At 42.7% G+C, this 23,281-nt stretch overlaps 1 long non-coding RNA gene and 2 other non-coding genes across 4 annotated transcripts in view; 1 reads left to right on the top strand and 2 right to left on the bottom strand.

The window, feature by feature from the left end:
• The window catches only part of LOC140465828 (uncharacterized), a 60,717-nt gene extending 40,978 nt beyond the window's left edge, over positions 1-19,739 (bottom strand). Inside the window, exons 1-3 of one of the 2 annotated variants that reach the window (XR_011955161.1) lie at positions 19,472-19,739; positions 18,453-18,493; positions 14,872-15,471 (exon numbers count right to left, since the gene is read on the bottom strand). This is a non-coding gene — a long non-coding RNA (uncharacterized lncRNA). The remainder of the gene's footprint in view (positions 1-14,871; positions 15,472-18,452; positions 18,494-19,471) is intronic. The other variant, XR_011955160.1, reaches the window with a different exon arrangement.
• A 7-nt stretch (positions 19,740-19,746) lies between these two features.
• On the top strand, positions 19,747-19,818 carry trnaq-uug (transfer RNA glutamine (anticodon UUG)). The gene has a single exon. It is a non-coding gene; the product is annotated as a tRNA-Gln (tRNA).
• A 1,753-nt stretch (positions 19,819-21,571) lies between these two features.
• On the bottom strand, positions 21,572-21,643 carry trnaq-uug (transfer RNA glutamine (anticodon UUG)). The gene has a single exon. It is a non-coding gene; the product is annotated as a tRNA-Gln (tRNA).
• Between the last annotated feature and the right edge of the window lie 1,638 nt (positions 21,644-23,281).

Here is a 23,281-nt window from a genome sequence, read left to right as displayed (position 1 = left end):
AAACCTACCACTCATACCATAGCGACTGACAACCTTTGTTCAAAACTTTGTTCTGAAGTAGTGGAACAATGCCATTAAAACTGATTCTGATCCAGGAAAAATAAGTACTGAATTGGTACAAATGTGCACAACTTGAATTCCATTCACTCGCTTTCGCAGTCAGTTGTCCACATTGGTTGGTGTGAGTAAATAGCGAAGAAAAAATCAGAAGAGGATTGAAAAAATGAGAAGTTGTTCACTTCAGAAAATGAAAGTGAAATGTTCATCTCCAACATTAACATCTGAATGCATCACATTCTTTGAAATGTGCAAATATCTTTGTTAAAATAGTACATTGAGAAACTTCAGACAAATGTATTAGGTAATTTGCTTTTGAACTCTATGAAGCAAACTCATTCAACTTGTGACTATTGTACAAGAGAGCAATTGACAAATTTAGTTGTTGAGATCTTTATCTGAATTCGACATGAGAAAGTTCTGGCCGTGTATTGCTTCAGCTTTTATTTAAGTGTGTGGCTTACTCAGACTTCCTCCAACCAAGGGGCTGTGTGACTTTCATTTGTTATGAGTTCAACTTTAGTTTCCATTTTAACATCTTGAAAACCCTTTCTGCTGGCCCCTTTACCGTATTCCCTCTTCAACTGCAGTCAAACTCCAGCCGCACGGCAGAGGCCATGATCAGCACTGACTGGTTTGGAAGCATTTGGTTCTCTCAGCCCTAGCTATAACTACTTTCAGATTTCTCCATAGTATGATCTATAATGGTTTCCTGCCAGACAGCCTATTGTAAGCTCTCTCAGTTGAAAACTGATGTAAACTTCAGCTCACTAATGACCATTGGCTAAAAACTTGGTCTGAAGAGCCAGTCTCCTCATTGCTGCTACAAAGGCATTTCCTTTCAGTGTTTGTCTAATTATACAACACACAAATCAAAAGACCTCAGATTAAAAGAAAAGAAGAAATGGAGGCACAATTATATCCAAATGTACAAATATTAACCAGCTAAAGAAAGGTTAAATGAAACAGGCATATTGCTGTCAGTGCCTTTGAATTAGAATCAGAATCTGAATGTTTTATTTTCACGTGTACTCAAATACACAACTCATGAGTACAGTGAAAAGACTAGAAATTCACCATTTCCAGCACCACCTTAGATACAAAGGTGATAATTACAATATCGTTGGTATAAGTTAGAAGAATAAAGGAACAAACTGAAATGTTCAGTGTTATAGTCCTTCTGAAGCAGAGAAAGTGAGAAAAACATTAAAAACAAACAAGGAAGACGAATCCACGTTATCCCTCACCTCGAGACCTGGGGTACACACTATCCCTCACCTCGAGACCTGGGGTACACACTATCCCTCACCTCAAGGCCGGGAGTACATGCTATCACTCACCCCGAGACCTGAGGTACACACTATCTCTCACGCTGAGGCATAGAGTATAAGCTATCCCTCACCTTGAGGCCAGGAATACATGCTATCACTCACCTCAAGACCAGGAGTACATGCTATCACTGACCCCAAGACCTGGGGTACACACCATCTCTCACCTCGAGGCCAGGATTATGCGCTATCACTCACAAGGCCAGGAGTACATGCTGCCTCTCACCTCGAGACTGGGAGTACACGTTATCCCTCATCTCGAGGCAGGGAGTACACGTTATCCCTCACCTCGAGGCAGGGAGTACGCGCTATCCCTCACCTTGAGGCAGGGAGTACACGCTATCCCTCACCTTGAGGCAGGGAGTACACGCTACCCCTCACCTTGAGGCAGGGAGTACACGCTATCCCTCACCTTGAGGCAGGGAGTACACGCTATCCCTCACCTTGAGGCAGGGAGTACATGCTACCCCTCATCTTGAGATTGGGAGTACGCAATATCACTCGCCTCGAGGCAGGGAGTACACGCTATCACTCACCTCGAGGCAGGGAGTACACGCTATCACTCACCTCGAGGCAGGGAGTACACGCTATCACTCACCTCGAGGCAGGGAGTACACGCTATCCCTCACCTTGAGGCAGGGAGTACACGCTACCCCTCACCTTGAGGCAGGGAGTACACGCTATCCCTCACCTTGAGGCAGGGAGTACACGCTATCCCTCACCTTGAGGCAGGGAGTACATGCTACCCCTCATCTTGAGATTGGGAGTACGCAATATCACTCGCCTCGAGGCAGGGAGTACATGCTACCCCTCACCTTGAGGCAGGGAGTACGCGCTACCCCTCACATCGAGGCAGGGAGTACACACTACCCCTCACCTTGAGGCTAGGGGTACGTGCCTCCCTTCACCTTGAGGCTAGGAGTACATGCTACCCCTCATCTTGAGGCAGGGAGTACACACTACCCCTCACCTTGAGGCTAGGGGTACGCGCCTCCCTTCACCTTGAGGCTAGGAGTACATGCTATCTCTCACCACAAGGCAGGGAGTACACGCTAACCCTTACCTTGAGGCTAGGAGTACATGCTACCCCTCAACTCAAGGCTAGGAGTATGCGCTATCCCTCACCTTGCGACTAGGAGTACACGTTATCCCTCACCCCGAGGCCGTGAGTACATGCTATACCTCACCTCGATGCAGGGAGTACACGCTACCCCTTACCTCCAGGCTAGGAGTACATGCTATCCCTTACCTTGAGGCTAGGAGTACGCACTATCCCTCACCCCGAGGCCGGGAGTACGCGCTATCCCTCACCTTGAGGCTCGGAGTACGCACTATCCCTCACCCCGAGGCCGGGAGTACGCGCTATCCCTCACCTTGAGGCTCGGAGTACGCGCTATCCTTCACCCCGAGGCCGGGAGTACACGCAGGGCTCACTTCTACAGCTGTATACTATATGGAACAAGTGCAACTTTTATACCTCGTACAAAGCTGAGTTGTTCAGTCAGCCTCGTAAAAGTCCTGAAATCTCAGACAATTTTCAGCAACTGCCACAGAGAATAGAAGTAATTCACTGTCACTTGCATGCTGTACAAAACTGAAGTGGGAGTTGGCATGGGCCAGGGTGACACCAAGCGCACGTACACACAAGATGGCCGCTGGGCCATCAGTTGGTCACTTGACACATAAAATGGCCACCAAACCACAATATGGAGAGAGACAGCAAAGCAAATACAGACACTTCCTGGGGCCACCAGGATGCCAGCACAATGCTCTCACAACCTCGTTGATTAGCTTAAGGTAGATGGGAGAGAGAATACACATGAGTAGCGTGCACTGCCTGCTGAAGTGTCTGGGTCCAGCCAACACCTTTGATGGAAATGCTAACAGCTTGATACAGACTCAACACAAAATGCTAATAGCCAGGGCTGCAGTAATTGTCCTTCTCAGGAAAAGCGATTAGCACCCATCACTACAACAATGGATTTTAGATTCCCTAATCTAAAAGGAACCTATTGTGGATTCCCTACAGTGTGGAAACAGGCCCTTCAGCCCAAGTCCACACCAACCCTCCAAAGAGTAACCCACCCAGACCCATTTCCCTCTGACTAATGCACCTCACACTATGGGCAACTTAGCATGGCGAATTCACCTGATTTATATATCCTTGGATTGTGGGAGGAAACCCATGCAGACACGGGGAGAATGTGCAAACTCCACACAGATAGTTGCCTGAGGCTGGGATCGAACCTGGGACTGTGGTACTATGAGGCAGCAGTGCTAACCACTGAGCCACTGTGCCACCCAATTTCTGCATAGCCATTGAAACTGACAATGTCTGCATTGAAACTAACAATAATGTGCTGAAATTAACAAAGGCTGCGCTGGAACTGACAATGACAATATTGGAACTATCAACGATTCTGCAATGATTTCCATAAACAAATCATGTTACAAAGACAATAACCTCATCACTGACCTATTGTATCACAAGATGTATAAAAGTATATGCTCCTGGTGGAGAGAAGAATCGCAGCTGGGCGATGTTGGTTTCTTTCTCTCCCCAGATCACTGGTATTTCCTTGTACAATAAACTCTGTCATTGAACCTCAAGACTCTTACTCTGAGACTGGTGATTTTCCCCATAACAAAGTAAAAGTGAAAAGTGTTTCTGCTGCTATACCATGGCATCAATATTAATAACAGAAGGCATAGATAAGAAAAAACATGAAGACAATGTCAATCTTTGGTCCATCTATTTTGAAATAAAAGTCTTGTTTGTCAGTTAAAGGATGAATTGAAATGCGACAGAAACATGTGAAAGCGGACCTTAGCAGGACTCATAACTTAATGGTAAGGGACTCATAACTTAATGGGAGTGTTGCTGAGCAAAGAGACCTTGGAGTGCAAGTTCATAGCTCCATGAAGATAGAGTCACAGGTAGACAGGATAGTGAAGAAGGCATTTGGTATCCTTTCCTTTATTGGTCAGAGTATTGAGTACAGGAGTTGGGAGGTCATGTTGTGGCTGTACAGGACATTGGTTAGGCCACTATTGGAATTCTGTTCTCCTTCCTATCGGAAGAATGTTGTAAAACTTGAAAGGATTCAGAAAAGATTTACAAGGATGTTGCCAGGGTTGGAGGATTTGAGCTATAGGGAGAAGTTGAATAGGCTGGGTTTTTTTTTTCCTTGGAGCGTCGGAGGTTGAAGGGTGACCTTATAGAGGTTTATCATATCATGAGGGGCATGGATAGGATAAATAGACAAAGTCTTTTCCCTGGGGTGGGGGAGTCCAGAACTAGAGGGCATATGTTTAGGGTGAGAGGGGAAAGATATAAAAGAGACCGAAGGGGCAACTTTTTCATGCAGAGGGTGGAATGAGTTGCTGGAGGAAGTGGTGGAGGCTGGTACAATTGCAACATTTAAAAGGCATTTGGATGGGAATATGAATAGGAAAGGTTTGGAGGGATATAGGCTGGGTGCTGGACTAGATTAGGTTGGGATATCTGGTCGGGCATGGACGAGTTGGACCGAAGGGTCTGTTTCCATGCTGTACATCTCTATGACTCTATGACTCTATTTCCTACATTTTCAGGTGACCTAGTTGTGAGCATTCATTTGTTTCTTGACTGAGAAAATTGACTTCGACAAATTACCCTGACCTTTGAATGTATGGTTAACCAAAGACTCAAACTAATTGTTCCAGAGTTTGAACTTCAAAAGTTAACTTCATCCTTGCGCCCATCAAATTTTACTGCCACAAATCTCTTTCTTACAAAATGTAACAACTTCGTTTAGTATCTAGTTGTATAACATAGGGGGAAAAAAGCATTTCAACAAAAAGCTAGTGCCTTCCAAAGAGGGTTATCATCGAATCTCTACAGTGTGGAAATAGGCTACTCAGCCCAACAGGTCCACGCTGACCCTCTGAAGAGTAACCCACCCAGACCCATTCCCCTACCCCTACTAATCTACGTCTCCCCTGGCTGGTGTATCTAACTTACACATCCCTCAACACTATGGGCAATTTAGCTTGGCCAATTCACCTCACCTGCATGTTTTTGGACTGTGGGAGGAAACCCATGCAGATACAGGGAGAATGTTCAAACTCCACATGAACAGTTGCCTGAGGTGGGAATCGAACCTGGGTCCCAGGCACTGTGAGCCACCGTGCCGCCCCATATTGAAAATAAAACAGCTGAAAATTGTCTCTTGGTCATTGTATTTGAAAACAAACCTGAAAACTGCAGGTTATGGTCTGATCAATGAGTGGAGCTGCTTTGAGCTTCCAACTGCAGAATCACTGGCCTCAGTGTTCTGAGAAAAGGTACTAGTCACCAAATTTCTTTCCAGATCTTTGTATTTCACTTCTCCAGAAAAATGGATCACAGCATCCCACCAGGAGTTCCCCTGTAGAGTCAGGGGAGATAGCACATACCTGTTTTCTTTTTCTAGCTTTAGCTGCTGAATGGTAAATTCAAATGTCCTGTATTAATCGTAGTGAATAAATTGAATGAGCAGGGTGGGTTGCTAGGTGGAGTGGATGAAGAGGTATGTGGTTGAGGTGGTAGGTATGTCAGGCAACAGATGAAAGAAGTGGTAACTGGATTAGAGAGACAAATACAGAAGGTGGAGCATGGATGAGTTGTAGTTGGTTCGGGTCCAGTTAGGAAGGATGCCAGTCTGCAATACTTGAATCAAGTTTTCAATAGCTTTGGTGGGCAGTGCAGAGATAGCCCTTCATGCAGCTTTGTGCCTCATTACAAAAATAATTATAGAGTCACAGAGATGTACAGAACAGAAACAGTCCCTTCAGTCCAACTCGTCATGCCAACGAGATATCCTAAATTAATCTAGTCCCATTTGCCAGAATTTGGTCCATATCCCTCTAAACCCTTCCTATCCACATACTCGTCCAGCTGCCTTTTAAATGTTGTAATTGTACCAGCCTCCACCACTTCCTCTGACAGCTCATTCCATACATGCACCATCCTCTGCATGAAAAAGTTGCCTCTTAAGTCTCTTCTAAACCTTTCCCCTCTCACCTTAAACTCATGCCGTTTAACCTGGGGAAAAGACCTTGGCCATTCACCTTATCTATGCCCCTCACGTTTTTATAAACCTTCATAAAGTCATATCTCAGCCTCTGATGTTCCAGAGAAAATTGCCTATTCGGCCTCTCCCTCTAGCTCAAGCCCTCCAACCCCAGCAACATCCTTGTAAATCTTTTCTGAACCCTTTCAAGTTTAAGAACATCTTTCCTAAAGCAAGGAGACCAGAACTGAATGCAATATTGCAAAAGTGGCCTAAACCAATGTATAGCTGCAACATGACATCCCAACTCCTGTACTCAATGCACTGACCAACAAAGGGAAGCGCGCCAAATGCCTTCTTCACTATCCTGCCTACCTGTAACTCCACCTTCAAGGAATTATGAACATGCACCACAGGGTCTCTTTCTTCAGCAGGACCCCAACATTAACTGTGTAAGTCCTGCTCTGGTTTACATTACCAAAATGCAACACCTCACATTTACCTAAATTAAACTCCATCTGCCTCTCCTTGGCTTATCTGATCAAGGTCCTATTGTACTCTGAGATAACCTTCATCACTATCCACTACACCACCAATTTTGGTGTCATCTGCAAACTTAATAATTATACCTGCTATGTTCACATTACAAGCAACAAAGAAAAATAACACCATAAGATGCCCCTGGGCTCCCTGGGGATCATTTGAGCAACGTTTGGTGAAGGATCACTGGATACTGACCCCGTAAATGCACTCCCATTAAACTATCGCTGACATCTGTTTGATTAACGGCGCTAAGAACTCTGATACAATGTAAAAGTCAACACCACAACTTTGGTCCAATGGGCTAACTAGTTATCTGAAAGGGAAGAATGTACAGGAGTTACTGGGAAAAGGCCGGGGAGTGGTACAAAGTGAATTGTTCATTCTGTCAGCCAGTGCAGACACAATGGGCCAAACGATTTCCTTAATTCAGTCAATATTACAAGCACACAAAGATGTACAAATAAACCCTCAATCTGTTCTGGTTAAGTGATTTAGAAATGGCACAGTCTAAAGGAACAACCAACATCCAGGGATGGTTTTGGATGTAAGTTTGCTCGCTGAGCTAGAAGGTTTGTTTTCAGACATTTTGTCATCACATTAGGTACCATCATCAGTGAGCCTCTAGTGAAACACTGGTGGTATGACCCTACTGGCTCACTGATGATGCTTCCTAAATGGTGATGAAATGTCTGAAAACAAACATTTCAACTCAGTGAGCAAACTTACATCCAGAACCTCAACCTGAGCTACAAATCGCCATCCAGTTGCTGTGTCCGAGAAGCAACATTGAATATTAATTAATGTAACTGTCACTGATAGAATGGTCTGCTGATAAAGATTTATATTTAATGAACTGAATTAAATCCAAAGAAGCACAAAAGCAGTCAGACATAATTTTGGTTGAACTGCCACTTTCATTCAATAATGAACTAAAATTGGTTAGATATCACCGGAAACCTGTGATTTTGAATTCTAATTGCACAAGTGATATGGTTCAGTGTTGGATGCTGTAGGATCCTCACTCCCAACTTTAAACAGGAGGGGGTGGCAGCATAGTGGTGATGCCACTGGCTGGTAACCCAGGGGTTTGATTCCCAATGGGGCAGGAGGTGTAGTTTAAAATAATTTTTCAAAATTCAGAATACTAAACCAAAAGAAACAAGCTTAATGCTGACCATGTTGTCATCGCTGATTGTCATACAAATCCATTTGGTTTACTTCTTCATTTCGGGAAAGAAATCTGCCATCTTTTCCTGGTCCGGTCTAGATTTGGCATATGTGGTTGACTTTTAACTGTCCTCTGGTCAATAAATATTGACATTGCCAAAAATAACCACATTCCATAAGAAAATTTTTATGTAAAAATCCTTTCAAGTATTGATAACTTAAATAGATTAGGTCACTTACAGTGTGGAAACAGGCCCTTCAGCCCAACAAATCCACACCAACCCTCCAAAGAGCAACCCACCCAGACCCATTCCCCTACATTTACCCCTTCACCTAACACTACGGGCAATTTAGCATGGCCAATTCACCTGACCTGCATATCTTTGGACTGTTCTTTAAAAAAAATCAAAATAAATAGAAAGTATATGACGGCTCAACAATTCTCTCTGGATTTTCTTTTATTTAAAACTTCAGCATGAGAGGAAATTTGAACTGAAATGTTTTAAATATGTTTAAGCATTGTCCAGAAGTGCACAATGCTATGTAGAACAGTCCGAATAAAGGCAAAATACTAGGGATGCTGGAAATCTGAAACAACCACCAAGAATGCTGGAGAAACTCAGCAGGTCTGGCAGCATCTGTGGACAGAGTAACAGAAATCTGATAATTAAACATACTGGACCTGAAACATTAACTCTGTTTTCTCTCCTCCCTGATGCTGCGCTGTAGAACGATGTCATTCTGTTAATCTATTACCAAGTGACAATCTCCTACCTTTTCCCTCTCTTTCAACCAAAACACTGTACTCCCTTTAGGGGAGTTATTTGATTAAGAGGTTGCCAGTGTGGAAATTATACATGAGAGTTAATGTTGATCTCCTATATACCTATTTTAAACTATTTTTCCTTATGAGTCCAATTAGTGAAACGACTGAGAGAAGTCTCAGCGATTTCGGGTATAAGTCAGTTAAAGCTTTAGGGGTTCCCTACTGGCTATTTAGAAAAATTGCCCTCAATTAACTTGACTGCTCAAGCCCAGCCCCTTCCAATACAAATGGAATCGAACATATTTATATTTTAACATCAACAATTGGAGGCATTTTAATTTTTAGCTACGTATTTGATGATTTGGATGGATCTCTCACTTTTGTAAAAATGCTAATGTAAGCTTTTACCACAAAACTTTTCTTGTTCTTTATGTAGATCAAGTTCCAGGTCTTTCTTTTTGGAGACTGCCAACTCTAAATCATGTGTTCAAGAATGTCTTTATAAAACAAACCATTGAGATGTTTTAAATAACTTCTAACAAGCTCTACCTCACATTCCGTAAGACTTTTAATGGTAAGATATCAGATCATGTCTGTAAATTTCAAAATGTTGACCTTCACAGTTTTGCAGAATTACCCATATGTTTGCTATTTAAAATGGTGCTGTTCCGAATACATGCCACATCAATCTCCAGACTGAAGGGTGTGACTATTTTTTTCTCCTTCAAAACCCAAATGAAAGTCCAAAAAAGTGTTTCCTTCCAAATGCAAAACAGGAGAAAGATTCACTGGGAAATATAAGTAATTTATGTTATATTTATAAGCTTATATAAGCAGGGATCATCCCAAAATGTCATACATATATTTCTTTCTGAAGATAAAGCAGGGGAGCAGTCTACCAAGAGACATTCATATCTCATTATAAAAATAAGTTCCCTGTTGCAGTCCCACCCACTAGTTCGATTTCTGACCAATACTGCCACCCAGTGGCTACGGATTCTGAAGATTGGGTTGTGTGCCAAAAAACATTGCAATTTCCAAATGCAACATTGTTTGCACATTATCAGAAGAATGCGAAAATGCTTTTTGCACTATTTGCAATGCAACCTTCAAAGCTTCTGACCTCTCCCATCTAGGACATGGCTGCAGCTAGATGGAAACATTACCACCTCTGCTCGTTCCCCTTCCGACTATACACTGCCACATTTGTTCAATGAGGCTGGGTCAAAATGTTGGAAATCCCTTCCTAACAATTACCTAAATCCCAAATACTATAGGATTCCAAGAAGGCAGCTCATCAATACATTCCGATGGGCAATTAGGGATGGACAATAACGGTTGACCCAGCCAGCAACATCCATATCCCATGAATGGAATAAAGTGTTTAGCACCTGAGCAACTTTCGACTGAGCACAACTCCAACGTTCCATTGTCCATATGAAAAACAAGGTAGCTGAACGAATACTTCCATTTAAGAGTCACAATATTAGCCCTGGGAGGAAATAAGGAAGTTATACTGTGTTTCAATTGATCTTTTTAAAAATTCATTCATGGGATGTGGGCATTAGTGGCCTAGCATCTATTGCTTGCCCCTAGTTACCCTTGACAAGGTGGTGGTGAACTGTGTTCTTGAATCACTGCTGTGTGTTTGGTTTATACACAAACAATGGCATTAGGAAGTGAATTCTAGGGTTTTGGCCCATAGATAGGAAGAAATGACAATATATTTCCAAGGCAGGATGGTGAATAGCTTGTGGGGAACTTGCAGGTGACAGTGTATCCTGTATCTGCTGCCCTTGTCCTTTTAAATGGTTATGGCCGTGGCTTTGGAAGGTGCTGTCTAAAGAGTCTTGGTGAATTTCTACAGTGAATAATCTGTGTGAGAAAGCCCGTTGGGAAAAGCTGGGAAGAAGTGCAGATGTTCAAAGAAGATTCCAGTTTATTTCTGAAGCTCTGACAAGGGGTTTTGATGAGAGTAGTAAACAGACACAGCTACAGCAGAGCTGTACAAGCAAGGTCAGCACTTCAGATAAATCTACCCTCAATAACCACAGCCACAGTGAGGCTGGACAAATTGGGCTTGTTTTCTCTGGAGCAGCAGAGGGGAGTTCTGATAGAAGTTTGTAAAATTATAAGAGGCCTAGATGGGGTTGCCAGTCAGAATCTTTCTCCCAGAGTTGAAATTTCTAATACCAGAAGGTGTGAATTTAAGATAAGAGGGGGAAAGTTCAAAGGAGATATGAGGAGCAGGTTTTTTTACACAGAGTGAGAGGTGCCTGAAATGTGCTGCTTGGGGGTGGTGGGGGAGGCAGATACATTAGGGGTGTTTAAGGGCTTTTAGATATGCACATGAATAACAAGGAGTGAGGGGATATGACCATGGGCAGGCAGAAGGGATTAGGTTAATTTGCTGTTGTGTTCAGCACAATCCCACTGCAACAGCTTCACTTCTCACCAGACTTTAAACTGGTTGAGCCTCCCACCGACAGCAAGGTAAGGGTGAGGTTCATTTAAGAAAAAGCTTGTATTGAGAGTTAGGGACTTGCCCTGCAGTGAGCATGAAAACTGCCAAAGTCGAAACGTCATGCCGAATTTACACAGGAGCTTTATCATGAGCATCTTTCTGAGGAGTTGCAGCAGATTGGTGTCTCAGTCCCTCCTCTGGATCTCTGCTTCATAGGGTTTGGACCCCCCCAGTCATGGCTACACCAAACTCTCTCTTTCTGTCCTTACTCACACCATCCATGGCCTAGGGCTCCAGGTAGCTGGCAACAAATGGATCCAGTCAATACTCCACTGGAGTCAGGACGTCAAGAATAAGCATGGTGTTGCAGTCAAATGTATGAAGATATAGCACGGTGTTGCAGTTAAACGTATGAAGATATAGCCAGGCATCCTTAGAAAGGATTAGTGGTGCTGGAAGAGCACAGCAGTTCAGGCAGCATCCAACGAGCAGCGAAATCAACGTTTCGGGCCAACAAGGTAAAAACAATGACTGCAGATGCTGAAAATCAAATACTGGATTTGATTTCGCTGCTCGTTGGATGCTGCCTGAACTGCTGTGCTCTTCCAGCACCACTAATCCAGTATTTGATTTTCAGCATCTGCAGTCATTGTTTTTATCCTTAGAAAGGATATATGGTATCTGCTGCGAACAGCCCATTACAAAGGCATGGTGGCTCAGTGGTTAGTACTGAAGCCTCAAAGTGCCAGGGACCCGGGTTTCATCCCAGCCTTGGGCGCTTGTCTGAGTGGAGTTTGCACATTCTCCCTGTGTCCGTGGGGGTTTCCTCTGGGTGCTCCAGTTTCCTCTCATAATCCAAAGATGTGCAGGTTAGGTGGATTAGCCAAGCTAAATTGCCCATAGTGTGAGGTGCATTAGTCATTGGGAAATGGGTATGGGTGGGTTACTCTTTGGAGGGTCAGTGTGCACTTGTTGGGCCAAATAGCCCGTTTCCACACTGTAGGGAATCTAATCAAAGTTGATAGATGGAGCACAGGAGTCTTTGAGTTTGCTCAAGGTGTATCAGCCTGTAAGGGACCCCAGAACTGTTTGAGTAACAGGGAGTTGGGTTGTTCTTTTATTTGCCTACACCATCTTGGTACTGAAGGCTCATGCCACCTCTCACCGACTAGTCAAGATCAGGCCTTGCTTTAATGTCTCATGGAGCAGATATCCCAATTGCTATCATTCTTGGAGTTGCCTGGGCCACTGTGGGAGAGAAGGGTAGGGAATCCAAACGGATCTTCAATTTCAGTGACTAAGCTATTTACCTCCAACCTAGAATGGCCATAGGTGTCCTCAAACCTGCCACTATCGTAGACGAGTAAAAATAACATTTCAAGAATGGATATTGGTGAGTTTATAGTATCATTATTCTTGTTTATCTGTGATGGGAGGTCATTGAGTACCACTGGCAGTCTAGTGATAGGCTTAGTTAGAAACTTCCACACATGCAGATGAGAACAATGAATTAATTCTAATAATGACTAACTTGTGTCCAACTCTATGAAATGTAGCTGCAACAAAGAGCCTTCCTTTACTAAAGCTGCCAAGTAGAATCCTCTGCTGCAAATTCAAGCCTGAAGCACCATCTGCTGGAGAAATTATGTGTGGCAATAAGTGCTGAGGAATTCATTGGAATCTATGAGGAAGAGGAAGTGTCAGAGATAGGTGCCTATGCTGCCAACGTATCTTCCAAATGGCCATCATTCTTGTATCAACCCGAAGTACAATAGCATATTCATCTGCAGCACCGTGATTACATGCGCACTGGATGTTTACAAGCAGGCATTTTGAGAATGGGTAGTGCTCAGAAGTAGAAATCCTACTTGAGGTTTCAATCTCTCCTCAGCTAACCATCACCCCACAGTGTGGTCCTGGCTGGGATTAGCCCGTGCACCATGTCTCTTTCTAGCTCAGCTACAAGCTCCTTTTCAGTTGCTCCTACCACTGGTGGTTGTGCCTTGTCTTTCAATACACACCATCAATCTTTCCATAACTCACCTTTAGGACATGCCCTTAAAATATAGTACCTCCTTAATCAAAGTTTTGGTTAGTAGTCCCAGTATCTCCTTGTGCATGTCTGAAATCATTAATAACAGACACTATATACAAAACAGAACATAGATATTTCATAAAGCTGGTTAGATGCATTTTGATGGATCTCTGGAACAGGCCGGATTTGAAACTAGATCTTCTGCCTCACAGGTAGGGACATTACCACCGCACCACAAAAGCTCCTAGTGTATATTTCTGTGATGTGTTTCAAGACTACATAACAATCAAAGTGCATTTGCCAGCCAATTAAGTATTTTTCATGAATTATTTTGGAAATGTTTTTGTGAAAGTTGTTATGCTACTATTATGTGGGCAGCCAATTTAGTAGCAGTTGGCTGTATCTACCTTTACATTGACTCATAACTGAATCACAACATCAATTGCGATTGAATGAAAACACTGGGTTTTAATACAACTGCAAAATTGAACTGCAGAAAAACACAAAATGGTCGCTTGGGTGCATGGGAATGAGCTTCCGGCCACAAGAGGGCAATCATCACTCAATCACTTTATTTTTCTTTCTCTTTAATTTTGTCTCTGTGTCAACTAACAATGCTGAAAAATTTCGCCAACCTGAATATATACAAACAGCTTCTTTACATCAATATAACATCTCAAGTGAATATAGATGCTCAAAGATTGCAGGATGAACATTGCAAATAAATATATATTTGGCAAGAGTAATTGTATGAAACAAATCATAAGACCATAAGAAACGGGAGCAGGAGTAGGCCTTCGAACCTGCTCTGCTTTTCAACAGGATCATGTCTGATCCAACATTCCAAATGTCCAAAAGACTGCCTTTTCTACATAAGTCCTTTATTCCCCTATTGAATCAAGAATCTATCTTAACCTTAAATATACACAAAGACTCTGTCTCCACAGCTCTTAGTAGCAAAAAAGTTCTAAAGACTGATAACCCTCTGAGAGAAGAAATTCCTCCTCACCTCAGTCTTAAATTGGCACCATTTATTCTGAGACTGTGCCCTCTGGTTCTACACTCTCCTATAAGGGGATACATCCTCTCCACATTTACACTGTCAAGCACCTTAAGAAGCCTTCAGAAACACAACGAATAGTACGCATGCTCGGTATAACTTTTCTGTATCTAATCTCATCTCACCACCCCTTCGCCACTAGGGTTTATTCTTGCCCCAAAGATTAGCATTAATTCTAAAATATTGAATTGAATTGAATTGAATTTATTGTCACGTGTACTGAGGCACAGTGAAAAGCTTTGCCTTGTGAGCAATACAGGCAGATCACAGAGTTAAGTAGCATAGATAAGCAAATAATAGGTAAACGGCTACAAAAACAAAAACACAGGTACAAGCGAATGTTAAGAGATGTGTGTGTGTGTGTGCGTGTACACGTGCGTGTGTGTGTGCACGCGTGCGTGTGTTGAGGTTTCTGTACCTTCTCCCCGATAGTAGAGGTTGTAGAAAAACATTGCCAGGGTGGGATGGATCTTTGAGAATGCTGGCAGCCTTTCCTTGACAGCGGGCCTGGTAGATGGATTCTATAGATGGAAGGTTGGCCTTTGTGATCGTCCGGGCTGAGTTCACCACTCTCTGTAATCATCTCCGATCTTGAATGGTACAGTTGCCAGACCAGGCAGTGATACATCCAGACAGAATGCTCTCAATGGTGCATCTATAAATGTTAGCAAGGGGATTCGCTGTCATTCCAAATTTCCACAGCTGCCTGAGGTAGAAGTGACGTTGTTGGGCCTTTGTAACCAGTCCATCCACATGAAGACTCCAAGAAAGCTTGTTGCGGATGACCACTCTCAGGAGCTTGACACTCTCCACTCATTCCATCTCCTTGTTGTTAATGTTTAATATACAATCTCCTACATGTTTTTGTCAGTGTCTTCATCAAAACGAGTTTCCCAAAGCAGAGAGCAGAGACAATGCTCTCTGGTCACATCGTCACTCCATTACCAAAAGGATGTGGATGCTTGGAGAGAGTGCAGAGGAGGTTCACCAGGATGTTGCTTGGTATGGAGGGTGTTACCTTTGAAGAGAGGTTGAGTAGATTAGGATGACTTTCATTAGAAAGATGAGGATGAGGGGGGACCTGATTGAGGTCTACAAAATCATGAGAGGTATAGACAGGATAGTAAGAAGCTTTTTCCCAGAGTGGGATCTCAATTACTAGGGGTCGTGAGTTCAAGGTGCGAGGGGGGGATGTTTAAGGGAGATATGCATGGACAGTTCTTTACACAAAGAGTGGTGGGTGCCTGAAGCACGTTGACAGCAGAAGTGTAGGGGTGGGCTTGACAGCGTCATTTAAGATGCATCTAGACAGATGCATGAATGGGCAGGGAGCAGAGGGATATAGATCCTTAGAAAATAGGCGCAAGGTTGAGATAGAGGATCTGGTTTGGCGCAGGCTTGGAGGGCCGGAGGGCCTATTCCTGTGCTGTAATTTTCTTTGTTCTTTGTCTTTGTGGGGGAGGCCTGGATGAGCTAAAGCTGATGTTACAGAAACAGGCACCTGGCATGTGGCTTGCAAAGCAGAATAGATGGTTGCAACTGATTAGTGTTATGCTGAGGACCTTGACACAGGCTAGGCCATAAAAACTGTGGCTCTGTGCTTCCCCAATGGAATCTGCTCAGGCATCTGTATCGAAGTCAGTGATTGGATAAGGACTTGGGAACCTAACAGAGGCAATGCTGTTTGGGATTGACTCCATACTTGACAGTATTTGAGCTGTAAAATGTGTAAACAACCCAGCTAGGATTGGCAGGAACAGGACAGGAAATACAGGAACAAAGACAGCTGTGAGGAGCTACAATGTAACAGAAGGATTTTAAAATGAGGCAACAAATAAGAAAGGGATGATCACCTTATTGGGATTTTATTACAGACCCCCACAAAAATCAGTGGGAAATTGAGAAACAAATTTGTAAGGAGATTTCAGTTATCTTTAAGAATAATAGGGTGGTTATAGTAGGGGATTTAAAATTTCCAAACATAGACTGGGACTGCTATTATGTTAAGGGTTTAGATGGAGAGGAATTTGTTAAGTGTGTACAAGAAAATTTTCTGATTCAATATGTGGATGTACCTACTAGAGAAGGTGTAAAACTTGACCAACTCTTGGGAAATAAGGTAGGGCAGTTAACTGAGACATCACTGGGGGTGCACTTTGGGGCCAGCGACCATAATTCTGTTAGTTTTAAAATAGTGATGGAAAAGGATAGACCAACTTTAAAAGGTGAGGTTCTAAATTGGAGAAAGGCCAATTTTGACGGTATTAGGCAAGAACTTTCAAAAAGATAAAAACAATGACTGCAGATACTGGAAACCAGATTCTGGATTAGTGGTGCTGGAAGAGCACAGCAGTTCAGGCAGCATCCAAGGAGCAGCAAAATCGATGTTTCGGGCAAAAGCCCTTCATCAGGAATAAAGGCAGAGAGCCTGAAGCGTGGATAGATAACAAGGGTCCAGAGACAGTATATTCCTGTGAGGGTGACAGGAACAGGGCAGGAAATACAGGTACAACGACAGCTGAGGGCTAACCTTATAGAGATTTATAAAGTCGCGAGGGGCATACATAGGATAAAAAGACAAAGTCTTTTCCCTGGGGTGGGGGAATCAGAATTAGAGGGCATAGGTTTAGGGTGAGAGCACAATTGTAACATTTAAAAGGCATCAGGATGGATATATGAATAGGCTGGATGATGAGGGATATGGGCCAAGTGCTGGCAAATGGGACTAGATTAGGTTGGGATATCTGATCAGCATATCTTGGACTGAAGGGTCTGTTTCTGTGCTGTACATCTCTATGACTTTCTGGCTCTATGTGTTGGACTGAACAACCAAAAGTGGGCAATCATACTGTCCGATTTTTGCTATATACCCTCAGACGCTCAGCCAAAAGAACAAATAAAATTTACTGAAAAGTGCAACAACGTTTCAGCAGTAATAGCAGTGGATTTCAACTAACTGAATATTAATTGGATTGAAATCAATGTAAAATGGATGAAAGGCACAGAATTCTGAAAATGCATCCAGGAGAACATTTGTAAACAGAATGCAGCTGAACCAACAAGACAGAGTCAGTCCTCGTCTTGGTTTAGGGAATGAAGCTGGATAGATAGAAAGAGCTTCATTAGAAGATTAGTTTGGTACAATTAATCATGTTTTATAGCATAGTTATGAAATTGTTCAAGATATGCCATAAGTTACAATTTTCAATCCGGTAGAGGCTAATTTTACAAAGTTGAGATGTGATTTAGTTAAATTTCAAAGAGCTTTTTGAAGACAAATCAATGTCAGAGTGAAAGGAGGCACTGAAGGAATATCTGGTGAAGGTTCAGAACAAGCGTTATGTAATCCTTAACAGGAATTATGCTGCTACAGATTCAGCAGATAGATAATTTGCTACTCTCCCAACCCAGGTAAGGTTTGTATGCATAGGACTGGAGTGTTTGTTTTGGTGCAGGGAGATTGTATTTCTTGAGTCTACTTACATCTTTCTCCCAAGAGTACACTCAATCTGGGAACGTACTCCAAATAAAATGTTCCACTCAACACACTTGTTTGCAGTCTCAAAAATGAATGGGTTTTTAACATTTTACCATTTTCAAATAGCTTGACTTGAAATCTGATATGTAATAATCTGAGTGTTGACTAAATATGGGAATCTAAGCCAATGTTATAGCCTAATCTAAAGCAATAACACAATTTACATATTCATGCTACATTATGAATGAGTAGTGATTTTTTTTACTGTACTCCAATTCCCTTTCTGTCTAGGCCATCATGTCATTTATTTACTATACCTGCATGCCAACATTCAGTTCCTTACATGAGGACTGCCAAGAACCTCTCAACATCAACATTTGCCAGTTTCATAACTTTTAAAAAATATTTTGCTTTCCAGCATATGATCAAAGTAAATAACTTCACTGTTCCCCTTGTTGGCCCATCTGCCATTTTAATGCCCAATGCCCCAACTTGTTTCGCTGACATATAACACATCTCACCTGTTCAATGCTCCATGTAGCCTTTCCTGTTCATTAATCGGCTGTGGGCAAGACCAACATTTAATACTTACTCCAAATCGGCTACATGCAAGGAAACCATTTTTTTGAACTGCTGCAGTCTTTGTAGAATATCTACCTTATTGCACCGCGAGAGAGAGGTCCATGAGTGCCGGTGAAGGAAAGGTGCTTATACTCAGAATCACTGAATTAGAGTCATACAGTCATGAAGTACAGAAACAGACAATTCAGTCCAACAAGTCCATCCCGACCATAATCCAAACTAAACTAGCCCCATTTACCTGTGCTTCGCTCATATCCCTTCAAACATTTCTTATTCATGCACTCATCTAAATATCGTTTAAATGTTGGAACTGTGCCTGCAAACACACTTACTCTGGCGGTTCATGTGAACCATTCGCTGTGTAAAAAAATGCCCTTCACGTCTTTTCTAAAACTTTCTCCTCTTTCTGCCCCCTTGTCTTGAAATCCCCCACTCTAGGGAAAAGGCATTCTATACTCCTCATGCTTGATATTGATATAACGCAGGAAGAGGCCATTTGGTGCCTTCACCAGTTGTATCACATGGTGCCAATCCTCTGGATTTTCCTGCTATCCATGATAATCATCCTTCAATGTCTCGATTGAACTTTTCTCCACCACGTTTCCAGTCGCTGTGCGAAGAAATGTTATCTCAAACCCCACTTGCTCAGTTTGCACATCACTTTAAAACTATGCCTTTTTAAAAAAATTAACGAGCATAATCAGCTTCTCTTTATCTATCTCTATAAGGAGAAGCCTGCTCATAATTTTGAAAGTCTGTCAAGTCTCTTGTCAGCCTTCTTTTATCCAAGGCAAACAGTCCCAGTTTCTTCAAACTGCCCTTGTTACTGAAACTTCTCCTTCCTGGAACCATTCTTAAAAAAATATTTTAATACCACATCTTTACTATAAACATGGCACCCATTATAATACAGAAAATGCTATCGGGGGTCGAACAATTCTAAAAAAATCAACATCACCTCTTTGCTCTTGTACTATCCGCCCCCATGAATAAAGCTTTATGCTTTAATCAACGACTTCCTCCAACAGTGCTGCCACCTTCAATGAGCCGAAGGAGTTTGTGCACCTCATTGCTATAATGCTGGTAGATAATAACTGGCTGCATCCTGACTGAACTTTGTAAGTCGATCCCGAGTATCTCTGCAGACAATTAAGATCATCCTAAACATAATACTGAAGTATGAATTCAACTGAGTAACTTCTCAACTTCTGAGAAGTTTGCACTCTTTCGTGCGGTCCCATGGTGTAATGGTTAGCACTCTGGACTTTGAATCCAGCGATCCGAGTTCAAATCTCGGTGGGACCTCGACAATGTTTTAATAACATCGATTCCTGGAGTCAGAAATCGCAGTAATTCCGGCGGAAATCGCTGGGGAACAATAAGTGCACTTTACTGTTTGCGGTATTAAGGTGCTACCATCAATCGGTGCTCATGTCGGAGTACATTCACTGGCATTGAGACAATTCCCTGCTAATCGTGTAAGAGGGCGGTTAGTGAAGCTAGTGTGCTTCCAATTAAACCTGTTGGATTATAACCTGGTGTTGTGTGATTTTTAATCCTGTAAGAGTTTGATTTCGAGCTCCAGTCAGTTTAATTGATCACGTTTTTGATGAAGTGTGTTGCTGGTGTTCATTTCCCAACACCGACACAGAGCCGTCTCAGTGCTTGCCTGCTGACTGCATTTAAAATGTGCATCTTTCACAGAGCAGGGGCACAGACAAGTCCAGTAGACAGGGTCTAGATTAGAGTGGCGCTGGAAAAGCACAGCAGGTCAGGCAGCATCCGAGGAGAAGGAAAATCTCCTCCCCTCTCTACTTCCAGCATCTGCAGTCCTTGTTTTTACCTAAGGCCAGTAGACGCTGCCTTTTGAGCTTCGCCAGACGTTGTACAAGCTTGCTAATGGACCTGTCCCTTCGATGGAAACTCAAATGGCTGGGGCTTTTCATTGTTCCAGGTGATTCTGAGGGTGCACTACTCAAACTGCTGAAAGTTCAGACGCTCATTATATATTTTCACTACTTCATATATATCTCCATTGGAACAAATGCAAACTGAATGCCAGCCATCTGGTCTCTGAAGCTGTTTCAATGTTCCAGTTCTCCTCAAGCTGATGATGGTATTGGAATATATTCAGAAACACTTTAATATTCGGAGCATCATTTGAGGAAACTGCAGAATGGGAAGTGGGGGATTTCTAAAGACCAGAAAGTGAGGGTTGAGTCGATTTTTACCTGGCGATCGAACTTGTTCAGCATCCTAAATAATCTGCAGGGTTTTGACTTGAGTTATAGAATCACTGGGCAGTGCTCTCACGATTATGCTGTTTTTCACTGGAAGAAGTTGCCGAGTCGCTTCAGTCCAAAGTTATAAAAAGGTGGAAAGAAAGATTTAAAAAAACACAGCAAGTGCCGAATAGGAAGAAGAAACAAGCAAATTGCCAGAAAAATTCTCAGCAGTTCTGGCAACATCTGTGTTTTCTCTACACAATTGCAGGTCTGCTTTCTGTCAACAGATGCTGCCAGATCTGCTGAATTTCTCCAGCAAATTGCAATGCTACTTTTGTTTCAGATTTCCAGAATCCGTGGGGTTTTATTTATTTTCGAGCAGAACAGGAACTGAGTTAACTTGCAATGAAATATACATCAAAGACGTGCAGAATGCAATCATTAGTTAAACAGAATTGGAAGAGCAGAAAATAAAGCAGCAAGGGACAGTTTTACAGGGTTCGTGAGGTTAAAGGGTACACTGCCATGAATCACCATTCTATTTATATAAAAAAAAACTATTTTGAGCAGAAAATAAAACAGCAAAGGACAGTTTTACAAGGTTAGTAAGGTTAAAAGCTGCATGATCATGAATTGCCATTCCATTTATTTTTTTAAAAATTGAGCTCGTTTAACTTGCAATGAAATATACATCAAAGACGTGCAGAATGCAATCACTTGTGAAACAGAATTGGAAGAGCAGAAAATAAAGCAGCAAGGGACAGTTTTACAAGGTTCGTGAGGTTAAAAGGGACACTGCCATGAATTACCATACCATTTATAAAAACATGTTGAGGTCCCACCGAGATTTGAACTCGGATCGCTGGATTCAAAGTCCAGAGTGCTAACCATTACACCATGGGACCGCGCTGTCAACGGGCTGTGGAATAGGTCCTTTCATACGCAATATCACCGCTCGCTAGACATCCCGGCAGCGCAACTATGTAATCTTGAACGGTGTAGTAAAAACGGTGTCTTTATCGGAGGAGGAAGAGTTGATTTATTGGGTTACTTCAATCTTTAATTTTCGCCCGCTCTCCCCTCCCCCCTCAGCCCCTGCCCGGAGCGAGAAGCCGGAACCTGACGTAATCCCGGGTGACGTCACAGGCCGCTCGGCTATTTCCGGAAAGGGGCGGGGCTCAGCCTCCAATCACACCTCCACATCATCGGGAGGAGTATGTACCAGCAGGAGATCTGAGAATCTGCTGCAAGGAGACTCAGGGTGGGGAATGCTGAAGGTTCAGTTAAAACTAAGAAGCACTGCACATTGTAGCTTCCAAGCAAATGGTTTTAAGCGTGTGGATAATAAACATCTTTTGAGAAGATTTGTAGCTCAGGTTGAGTTTCTGGATGTAGGTTTGCTTGCTGAGCTGGAAGGTTCGTTTTCAGACGTTTTGTCACCGTACGAGGAAGCCCAAACATATAAATAGAAAGTGGGCTAAAGCACCAGTGCTTCATTCGGAGGCTCACTGAAGAGGTTACCTAATGACAAAACGTCTGAAAACGAACTTTCCAGCTCAGTGAGCAAACCTAAATCCAATAAGAAACATCTACCAGGTGCGCTGGTATTCCCAGGTCTCCTTGCAACACCTTCCATACTCTCGAGCTCTGCCTGCCGCACAGAAGGACAAGAGCACATGATGAACGGGAACATTGCCACTTGCGAATGAACTCCTGTCCCAGCCACACAATGCCCTACTTTGGGGCAACGTCACCATTCTTGCCACTGTTGCAAAGACAAAATCAAAATGCAGTACAGAAAGAGGGCCTGCCACCCGTCAAGTCTGTAAAACCAAAAGTCTTGGCACTCCGTCCTCCGGGCAGTGCTTTTGCTCGAACTGTAGCACCCGGACTCCACTTGCTCAAGATGGAGGTTATTGCAGGCTGTCTGCTTTTGCAATATGATGTAGATTCTCATCAAACATCCCGGTGCCTGAATGCTTATTGCAAGAATTGCCAGAATGTCGCAGGTTTTCAGTTTAACTTATTTGGACAATCATTAAACTATAAACCTCATATTCTTTCTGATCATTCCTTCAAATAGTAGAACATGTTGGAGATAGTGCTAATACTTTGTTTATTTGACAATAAATAGAGACAATGTGCTGCATGCCCTGGCTGGAATATGTACTGCTTCATTGAGACAAAGAAGAAAAATATTGCAAGTAACATATTTTCTTCTTCCAAGTAGAGATTATTGTTAACAAAACAGAAATTGCTAGAGAAACTCAGCAGGTCTGGTAGCATCTGTGGAGGGAGAGCAGAGTTGATGTGTAAGGTCTAGTGACTCTACATCAGCAGTTGCTTTTCGAGATTATTGTTATTTAATTGTTAGCAGATGCCCTCATCCAGAATAAAATAAACATTTCTTTTTATCTATTCATCAAGTTTCATTTAAAGGAAGCAGTTCTGAAGAAGGGTCATTGGACTCGAAATGTTAATTCTGTTTCACTCTCCACGGACGCTGCTTGGACCTGCTGAGTTTCTCGGCAAATTCCGGTTTT

This window comes from Chiloscyllium punctatum, chromosome 42 (assembly GCF_047496795.1).
Source record: "Chiloscyllium punctatum isolate Juve2018m chromosome 42, sChiPun1.3, whole genome shotgun sequence".
NCBI lineage: Eukaryota > Metazoa > Chordata > Chondrichthyes > Orectolobiformes > Hemiscylliidae > Chiloscyllium > Chiloscyllium punctatum.
Note: the sequence above shows the minus strand (reverse complement) of the source record. Positions and strands in the feature narration are given on the sequence as shown.